This window comes from Odontesthes bonariensis, chromosome 16 (assembly GCF_027942865.1).
Source record: "Odontesthes bonariensis isolate fOdoBon6 chromosome 16, fOdoBon6.hap1, whole genome shotgun sequence".
Lineage (NCBI taxonomy): Eukaryota > Metazoa > Chordata > Actinopteri > Atheriniformes > Atherinopsidae > Odontesthes > Odontesthes bonariensis.
The window spans coordinates 32613037-32623411 of NC_134521.1; the positions used below are offsets into that span (position 1 = coordinate 32613037).

The following is a 10375-nucleotide window of genomic DNA, read 5'->3' on the forward strand; positions in this document are numbered from 1 at the left end:
TTTATTTTTTTTTTATTAGGCAAATCACAAAAGTAGAAGTCAAATATATAACACATTTACAAGCCATAGTTTTTTGTTTTTTTTGCCAAACAACTTAACCCACACACCCAAAACACCCACCCTCCCCACCCCATCTCCACCAATGACATGAAAGTAACTTTATAATATATGGGAAGGGCAGGACGGCCTACACAAAATACATACAGGTACATTACAACATATTAAGATATATACACAAATATTGAAAAGAAATGGCATAAAATTAAAAAACAAAAATTAAATCAACATAAAACACAAAATAAAATAAAAACATAAACACATTTTAATTATATCTATAAAAGGGGGGAGTGTCACTAATCTTCAGTGTCCGATTGTTGGTTGATATTTTGTGGATTATAGGAAAGAAGGGGGTCCCAAGTTTTATAGAATGTTTTCAAGGATCCTCTAACTGTATGCTTAATTTTCTCTAGGTGTAGGAAGGACATAAGCTCTCCAAACCAGGAACAAGAACCAGGTGGTTTAGGGCTTTTCCAGTGAAAAAGTATTTGGCGTTTGGCTATCAGTGCAGCAAATGCAATAACATCCGCTTGGTAACTGTTATATTTCCCTATAACAGGGGACACACCAAAAATTGCAATTAAAGGGCATGGGGAGATAGGAATATCCAGGACATCAGAAAGAGTGGTGAAGAAAGATGACCAAAAAGCATGTAGTTTGGAACAGGTGAAGAAAGTATGTGTATGGTCTGCTGGAGAGTGAGAGCACCTGATGCAGAGGTCATCCGCATCAGGGAACAGTTTTTTCAGCCTGGCCCTAGTATAATGAAGTCTGAAAACCACTTTGAACTGAATAAGACTCAATCGTGCACATATGCAGGTGGTGTTAATCCTGGCCAAAACATCCATCCACCAGAATTCCTCTAACGAAAGACCAAGTTCCTTTTCCCAAGTATCCTTAAGTCCCAGAAGGGGAGTCAACTGGGATGAGAGGAGGAGATTGTGTATTGATGAAATGCGAGTGTTGAAAACTGAGGAGCTCATTATGTCTTCTATCAAAGTTTTTTCCGGCAATGTTGGAAAGGAAGTGAACTGAGCTTTAGCAAAGTTTCTTAATTGAAAATATCTGAAAAGACCATGATTTGAAACACCAAAATTTTTGACCAGGTCAGCAAAGCTTACAAAAGAGTTACCTGAATATTTTAATTCATTTTAATTGTCTCAATTCGGCCAACAAGTGAGAGGGGTAGAGCATGCCATCTCTGAAGGTCTGCTTTTATATTCTCAACAAGGTTCATAAAATTGTTTTTATGAAGAGAGCTGAGTGAATGGGAGACATTAACGCCTAAATATTTAAAGCCATTGGGGGAAAACTGAAAGGGTAGTGTACCTGGAGGGATTAATTTAGCAGACTGATTGATAGGAAAACAAAGACTCTTAGCAATATTTAATTTATATCCTGAAAAAGTTCCAAATACCTTAAGTAAATCTACAATTTTATCAATAGAGTTTAGAGGGTCAAGCACATATAACAATAAATCGTCAGCATATAGTGAATCTCTATGTTCAAGGCCTCCTCTAATTATACCAGAGAATTGTGGGGAAGTTTTCAAGGCTATAGAAAGGGGTTCTATGGCTAATGCGAATAATAATGGGGACAAGGGGCACCCCTGACGAGTTCCACGTGCCAAAGGGAAGGGAGGAGATATATCAGAATTAGTTTTAACACTAGCCATGGGAGCAGAGTACAGAAGACGAATCCAAGAAATAAATTTAGTTCCAAACCCAAACTTATGCAATACAGAAAATAAGTACTTAAATTCTACACGGTCAAACGCCCGTTCTGCGTCTAGGGAGATGACCATCTCTGGAGTTGGAGAGGCAGAAGGAGATAAAACCACATTCAAGAGTCGACGTACACTGGATGATAGTTGGCGGCCAAGGATAAAACCTGTTTGGTCTTCTGATATGATTTGGGGGAGACAGGTCTCAAGTCTATGTGCAAGCACCTTTGCTAGAATTTTAACATCATTGTTAAGTAGACTGATGGGTCTATAACTGCCACATAAATTTGGGTCCTTGTCTTTCTTTAATATAAGGGAAATCAAAGCCTGATTGAGAGTTGGAGGTAAAACACCCTGCTCTAATGAATCATTATAAACATCCAGTAGTAAGGGGGCTAGCTGAGTAGAAAACTTCTTAAAGAACTCTACTGGATAGCCGTCTGGGCCAGGGGCTTTGTGACTCCGCATTTGGGAAATACAGAAGGTGATTTCTTCTAGCTTAAGGGGTTCATCTAAACTTCCTGACATGTCTTCACTTAAAGTTGGAAATTCTAAGTTGTCTAAAAAGGAGTCCATGGACAAACTATCAGAAGGAGGTTCTGATTGATATAAAGTAGAATAAAAGGAGGAAAATGCTGAATTTATGGAGGCGGGGTCTGTAGTCAGGTTATGGGAAGCATCATAAATTTGTGAAATAAAACATGAAGCACATTGGTGTCTCAACTGTGAGGCTAAAAGGCGGCCAGCCCTATCCCCATGCTCATAATACGTTGCTCTTGTACGCTGCAATAAGTATTCTGCTTTCCCAGTGGATAATAAGTCAAACTCTGTCTGTAATTGTAAGCGTTTGGCAGCTAAATCAGGATGAATTGCTACCGCCTGTTGCCTATCTATTTTAAGAATGGCATCTGTTAATTCTTGTTGCTTCAATCTTCTACTTTTAGCCAAGTGTGTACTAAAAGATATAATACAACCTCTAATATATGCTTTTAATGTTTCCCATAAGAGAGATGGAGATACTTGTTCAGATCTATTTATTTCTAAGAAAACCTTAATGTTTGTGGAAACATAATCACAAAAATCTGAATTAGCAAGCAGGCTAGAGTTAAGCCGCCATCCACCTTGATGCCTGTGGGAATTTGATGGTAAAGAGACGTCTAATATGTGGGGGCCGTGTTCAGAAATGACAATAGCAGAGTATTGTGTGGAACGAACAAAGGGTAGAAAAGTCTTATCAATAAAAAAGTAATCAATACGTGAGTAGACCTTATGGACAGCAGAATAGTAGGAGAAATCCTTAGCACTAGGATGTAAAAAACGCCAGGGGTCAACACAGCCAATTTGTTCCATGAAGGTTGTTAATGTCTTGGACATAGCTGATGGCATCACCGTTTTAGATTGAGAACGGTCAATAGCAGGGTTAGTGACACAATTAAGGTCTCCAACTAGAATTAATTTGTGAGTATCCAAATTTGGTAAATGAGAGAAAACATTGGACATGAAATTTGGGCTATCCCAATTTGGTGCATACAAGTTTGCAAAAACCACCGGAATTCCAAAGAGCAAGCCAGAAACTATAATATAGCGGCCACAAGGATCAGAGTATATCTGATCAGGAGAAAAACGGATTCTTTTATGAATTAAAATAGCCACGCCTCTGGATTTACTATTAAAATTGGAGTGGAAGATCTGACCAACCCATGGTTTACGTAGTCTCACATGATCTTCTTTGCGTAAGTGAGTCTCCTGTAAAAACGCTATGTCCATTGAGAGGCTCTTTAAGTGTGAGAGGACTTTACACCGTTTAATTGGCCCACCTAAACCACGTACATTCCAGGTTACAATTTTGACAGGGTGCCTCTTCGATCCACCTTGCATTGTAGAGGGAGTTGTCATCTATATCAGGACTTTGAAATCATGAATTTCTAAGTGAATCATATGGGAGCTATACCTGGGACACTCTAAAACTAAATGAAGGGCTGTGACACAAATGAAGAGGAAAATGAAAAAAATAAAACAAAAAAACAAATAGAATTGGACAACTAGACAAAAAAGAGACAATTGGCCTAAGGAAAAACCCACCCTCACCCATTTCCCTGATTGTGCCAGCCTGAGTAACCAGCGTCGACTCTATCGACTCAACTGAAGAACGAATAGGCTCCAACGAGGTGTTCAGGTGAGTAGTTAGTTCGTCAGTCATTGTTTTCCGGAGTTTTTCAAGTTCCACAACGAGTGTTGCAGTCGTCAGTGGAGGGCTATCCGCCATGTTGCTAGCACCAACTCCGTCACCCTCGCTTGGCGTCGTTTTTGCACTATTTTTCCCCGTTTTGCCCATAACAGAAAACTGTAGAATGCTTTTATATTCCAATATCACTCCAAAAATAAGACAAGTGAAAGGTAAAGGTACTTTCAATAAGTAATGAACTGAAAGGTAACGGAGCTCACGGTGCTCGCGTCTTAACACAACATCACGCAAACCGGAAGTCCGTGATGAAGCCACAGCTGCAGATATTCAATGAAACATGTTCAAACATGAACATAAACCCAGAATCTGAGGCAGAAACAGTTCTGAGCAGCTTTAAAGTGAATATCTGCAGATGTTTCCATGGTAACAGCTGCAGAGATTCACTGAAACATGTTCCAACATGAACATAAACCCAGAATCTGAGGCAGAACCAGAGTTTGTTCAGTTCTGAGCAGCTTTAAAGTGAATATCTGCAGATGTTTCCATGGTAACAGCTGCAGAGATTCACTGAAACATGTTTAAACATGAATATAAACCCAGAATCTGAGGCAGAAACAGAGTTTGTTCATTTCTGAGCAGCTTTAAAGTGAATATCTGCAGATGTTTCCATGGTAACAGCTGCAGAGATTCACTGAAACATGAACATAAACCAGAATCTGAATCAGAAACAGTTCTGAGCAGCTTTAAAGTGAATATCTGCAGATGTTTCCATGGTAACAGCTGCAAAGATTCACTGAAACATGTTCAAACATGAACATGAATCTGAGGCAGAAACAGTTCTGAGCAGCTTTAAAGTAAATATCTGAGCTCCTTTATCCTCCAACACAGCCTGAACCCTCTCAGACCAGCTGTTTCTGTCACTTCAGGCTCAGGGTTCACGGTGTTTATCACGTCTGTCATGTTCAAAATGAAACGGGACAAAGTTGGACTTCTCACAGCCGGAGTGAGTCGTGCAAATACCCACAATGCACCGCAAAGACGAGGCAAAAAGTCATGCAGAGCGACCAATAACAGAGTTAGAAATCAAAAACAACGCGGATGAATAAACACATGTCGTGCAGTCATAACAGCATTAACAGCAGCAGAAGTGTGCATGTGACAGCAGGCTCAGTGCAGGTGGAAGGAAGCTTTCACACATTCTGGCTGTTAATGCAGATGTTTTTCAGGTTATTGGATCAGGCAGCCTTTTTGGCCAAGTTCCAGTCGGTGCTTGTTAAACAGACATGAGATCCTGCAGTTACGTCCTCTGACCAGAAACTGATTTTCTGTCGTCTCACTGCGTCTCAGCGCTGCGCTGTGCTTAGTGAAAGCAGGAAAGGTGAGTCTGTGGGGTGTGGGCGGGGAGCTGCTTCATGTTTCTGAATACCTGATCCAACCTGTCATAAAGGAGGGCCAAACAGTGCTAAAGTCTGCATGATAATAGAAAAGAAACATCCAGTTACCAGAGTTTCTGACTCAGGGATGAGTGTTGCTCGCAGGAATTTGCTCAGTCCACCACCAGAGAGGCTGAATACCTGTGGCTGGTGGAAAGGCCAGAATTCCACAGTCACTGTGAGCTGAAACAGTTCCATCCTTTCTTTAAGGAGTCTTCAGGAATAGTTCTCCAGGCTTCTTGAAGGACATCCCAAAGCTCTTCTTTGGATGTGGGCTGCCTTTTGTTCTGTTCTCTGCCAAGATGATCCCACACTGCTTCAATAATGTTGAGGTCTGGGCTCTGGGGAGGATTCATCCCTCCATCAGACTTGCTGCCACTGATTTTCAGTCCACTTCTTGTGTCATTCCAACCCAGTCTCACAGCAAAACGTGTAATAGCTACGTTGGTCCACAAGGGAAAACGTGGTATTGTCACAATTTGGCTCCCAAAAATTGTGACAATACCACGTTTATTTGGCCTACTCATTTACATTGCTCCATAGCAACCACCTTAACAACGGTACAAAACGTTTTATTGTCACGTTTTTTCAAGGAGATACTAAAATCTTTGGCGAAACTAATAAACGAAAGATCGTCTACATTCTTATGAAAATATGATCCATAGTTCTCGCTAGAAATGACAGCTTTCTTAAAATGTTATGTTTTTCACAGAAAAAAGCGTCGACAGTCGGCCATTTTCTTTTTTCCGCTGAGGGAAACTTGATAGTCACGTGACCTGGTTGCGAAGCAATGTAAATGAATAAGCCAAATAAAATGTGGTATTGTTACAATTTCAGGGGCCAAATTGTGACAATACCACATTTTCCCTTGTGGACCAACGTAGCTATGACACGTTTTTCTGTGAGACTGGGTTGGTCATTTGGCACAGCTCAGCCTTTTCTCCCTGTTTCCCTTCCTTAAGAACTGCTTCTTGACAGCCACCCTTCCATGGAGCCCATTTCTGATGAGGCTTGGGCCAACAGCAGATGGATCAGCTGAAGGTCCAGATGCATCTCTCAGCTCCTGTGTCACGTCTTTGCTGTATTTTTTCCTCTTTCTTAAGGACATCACTTTCAGATCCTGTTCATCTGCTGTAGATAGTACTTTAGGCCTGACACTTCTTCTTTTGTCCTCCACTTGTCCAGTTTCCTCAAATGTTTTAAGGACACACTGCACACCATGCTGAGATATGCCAAGTTTTCAGCTAACAGCTCTTTGGGAATCACCTTGTTGCTTCAGAAATCCTGTTTTCTGTCTGTCAAACTGTGTTATCTTTGCTGTTTTTCACAGATACAGCTAAAGAAATGGGAACAAATAATGCGTTTTTGAGTCAATCCAAACACGATAATTTAAAGTTCCTCAGGTTCTGGGTCCTCGTCCTTTTCCCTTTAACTTTCTGTTACCCGACGAAAAGCTTGTAAATGTAAAATTAATGACCTCGGTTAGTAAAGAGCACATTTTCCTGCAGTAAGTGACTGAGACGGTGACCTCAGCAACACGTCATCCATGTCATCTCACAGAGAATCGGCACAAAGCCTCGTTCATGTGTTCATAACAGAGTCGTGAGCAAATGAGGAAGAACTGGAGAAAAACAAGTTTCACCATCAGCCTCAATGTGACAATCTTTCTTTTCACTTTTTAATCTCAATCAATATCCTCGTTTTTCCTGTAATAATGTAAAAATTTTCTTTTTTGTGAATCTACCAAATAAATTCACATAATTCGTTCTTTTTTCCTTCCAAATGTACGAATTTAACCTTTTTTCCTTGCAAAAATAATATATTTGTTGCTAATTTTGGGCTAATCTGTAAATTTATTTTATTATCATTTTTAATTTAACCTTTCTTTCTTGTAAAAATAATTAATTTGTTGCTAATTTTTGGTTTTTTTTCACTGATCTGTACATTTTGCTGTTTTTCACAGATGCAGCTAAAGAAATGGGAACAAATTATGTGTCTCTGTGACAGGCTGCTGGGAACAAAGTGCCTAAAGATCCAGTTTAAAATGGCTTCTTTGCTAAGTTGTCTGTTCTGTGTGGACACAACACTGGTTCATTCCTTGAGTTAGGAGCCTTTTTCCTACCTGAATGCTTCATAGGTCAGAGTTAAGTGGCTTAACAAAGAAAAAACACATTCCTCTGAAGATGCTCAGGTACAAGGACTGGACTGAAGATGAGGGAAGATGCAGGAAATGTCCAAAGAGAAACTCTGAAAGAGCTTCAGGAAGCTGGAGTACTGCAGATCAGGACACTTTAAAGGTTAAAGTCTGGCTCAAAGCTCTCAGCTGCTGAATGGAGTCAGACATGTTTTTACTGCAGAAACATCATAAATGTTAAACATCTTGATCATTTCTTGCTTCTTGAAGTCCAGTTGCAGACACTTTATATGACCGAGGCTGTGTTCGAAACCGCATACTTCTCCTACTACTCATACTAACTTTTTGAGTTAGTATGCGAGTTTGAGTAAGCTCCCGGATGCATACTAGATTCTCCGAAATGTTGGGTATGCATCATGAGGTTACAACTCATACTCAAACTACCCAAGATGCAACGTAACGTGACGTCGCCGATCGTCATTTCCTGTCACAACGGCAGTTTCAAGCTAGCTACAATGAGGGTAGGTTCACTTCCTGCTTTCAAAACAAAAGCACCAATTGTATCGTAATGGCTTTCCCTATGATAAAAGGAAACTGGTATTTTATTTTGTGAAAATAACCGGAAGTGTGTTGCTCACTGCAGCTAGCTTTAGTAGCGCCGAATTCGTGGGAACAAAATTGTAAATAGCCGGTATTTTGTCAGATTTTCAACACGTTGGGGTTCTAAACAACTACTTTCTCGCTTGAAAATGTTTCAAATGTTGCTAAAGTTTACAGAGTTTAGAGCTTAAGCGAAATCAGCTTCAGGCCGGCTGATTTCGGATGGGGCAGGAGTGAAATGCATTGTGGGTAAACGCTCTGCATACTGTCTGATCGATGAGTATGTAGTATGCAGTATGCAGTATGTAGTATATAGTATGTGGTATGGAAGTATGTAGTATGTAGTATGGAAGTATGTAGTATGTAGTAGTAGTATGTAATATGTAGTATGTAGTATGGAAGTATGTAGTATGTAGTATGTAAGTATGTAAGTATGTGGTATGTAGTATGCAGTATGTGGTATGTAGTATGTAGTATGTAAGTATGTAGTATGTAGTATGTAGTATGTAAGTATGCAGTATGTGGTATGTAGTATGCAGTATGTAGTATGTGGTATGTAGTATGGAAGTATGTAGTATGGAAGTATGTAGTATGTAGTATGTAGTATGGAAGTATGGAAGTATGTAGAATGTGGTATGTAGTATGTAGTTAAGCTGTGATGTAATGCTCAGTTTGGAGCAGCAGCAGTTTGTCTGTGGCTAAAAGAATCCTGAAGCTGGCTGTGGTTCTGTGTGGGCTGCTGAATGAAACATGCGTCTCAGGTCACTTTGCTGAAAATAAAGTTGTTTTAGTTTGACTTCAGCTTGAAGGCAGCTTCACAGGCAATATTCCAACCTTTTTGTTCATCTTTTCTGCCGTTCTGCAGCTCAGTTTCAGTCTGCAGCGTGACAGAAATAACAACTCTTTCCCACCACAAAACAGCCCAGCGAGGCAGAAGAGTCCCCATAGTAAAAAGCCTGAAAGGTCCCAGAGAGGAGAGACAGAAGAGCTTAATTCAGACTCACTGTGGAACTGCAGCTCGTCTCAGATTCCCAGATTCCTCGTTCACTCTGTTCCAGCTCTGATTTCTGATTTCTGCCTTCTGCCCTCAGAGCTCTGAGGAAACCCGCAGCATGTTCAGCTGCTAATAGACCTCCAGTGGAGCTGCAGAGGGAGGAGGCAGGCGGAAGGAGGGAGGAGGCGCTGGAATTTGAACCCTCTGTGTTACTGGCAGACAAATGAGAAAGGAATGAAGACGGAGCCGCTGCTGACATCTGATCTGAGAGAGAAAACAACCCTAAACCTGAAACTGAAAGCCCACCTCAGCTCAAAGCTGTTAACCTTGTTCACACGTCCATGAGGCGACTTTTGTCTCGAATCTGCAGATATTCACCAAGAGCTCAGCAACACATGTTCTACATTAGTGGAACCAAGTAGCAGCTGCTGCTGATCAATGCTCTGATTAACTGATCATCATTCAGTGTGAGTCACACATAAATAATGACTCAGGGTGATATGTGTCATGTTATCTGAGTTTTAATGTCAGCTTCCATTCTAAAACATCACATGAAGCATATATATGTCAGGAAACAGCCTTCAAGAGCAGTCAGACTCTAACCACTGACCTCCTCTGCTTCGCTCAAAGATGCTGATGGAAACAGATGACTCACCTAGGACTCTAACCACTGACCTCCTCTGCTTCGCTCAAAGATGCTGAAGGAAACAGATGACTCACCTAGGACTCTAACCACTGACCTCCTCTGCTTCGCTCAAAGATGCTGAAGGAAACAGATGACTCACCTAGGACTCTAACCACTGACCTCCTCTGCTTCGCTCAAAGATGCTGAAGGAAACAGATGACTCATCTAGGACTCTAACCACTGACCTCCTCTGCTTCGCTCAAAGATGCTGAAGGAAACAGATGACTCACCTAGGACTCTAACCACTGACCTCCTCTGCTTCGCTCAAAGATGCTGAAGGAAACAGATGACTCACCTAGGACTCTAACCACTGACCTCCTCTGCTTCGCTCAAAGATGCTGAAGGAAACAGATGACTCACCTAGGACTCTAACCACTGACCTCCTCTGCTTCGCTCAAAGATGCTGAAGGAAACAGATGACTCACCTAGGACTCTAACCACTGACCTCCTCTGCTTCGCTCAAAGATGCTGAAGGAAACAGATGACTCACCTAGGACTCTAACCACTGACCTCCTCTGCTTCGCTCAAAGATGCTGAAGGAAACAGATGACTCACCTAGGACTC

The 10375-nt window shown here is 41.1% G+C and overlaps 1 protein-coding gene across 3 annotated transcripts in view; it reads right to left on the minus strand.

Moving 5' to 3' along the window:
* slco2b1 (solute carrier organic anion transporter family, member 2B1) overlaps positions 1-9270 on the minus strand; it is a 175111-nt gene extending 165841 nt beyond the window's left edge. For all 3 annotated transcript variants that reach the window (XR_012773138.1, XM_075486928.1, XM_075486927.1), the window contains exon 1: positions 9137-9270. The gene's annotated coding sequence lies outside the window, so the exon portion shown is untranslated. The remainder of the gene's footprint in view (positions 1-9136) is intronic.
* Between the last annotated feature and the right edge of the window lie 1105 nt (positions 9271-10375).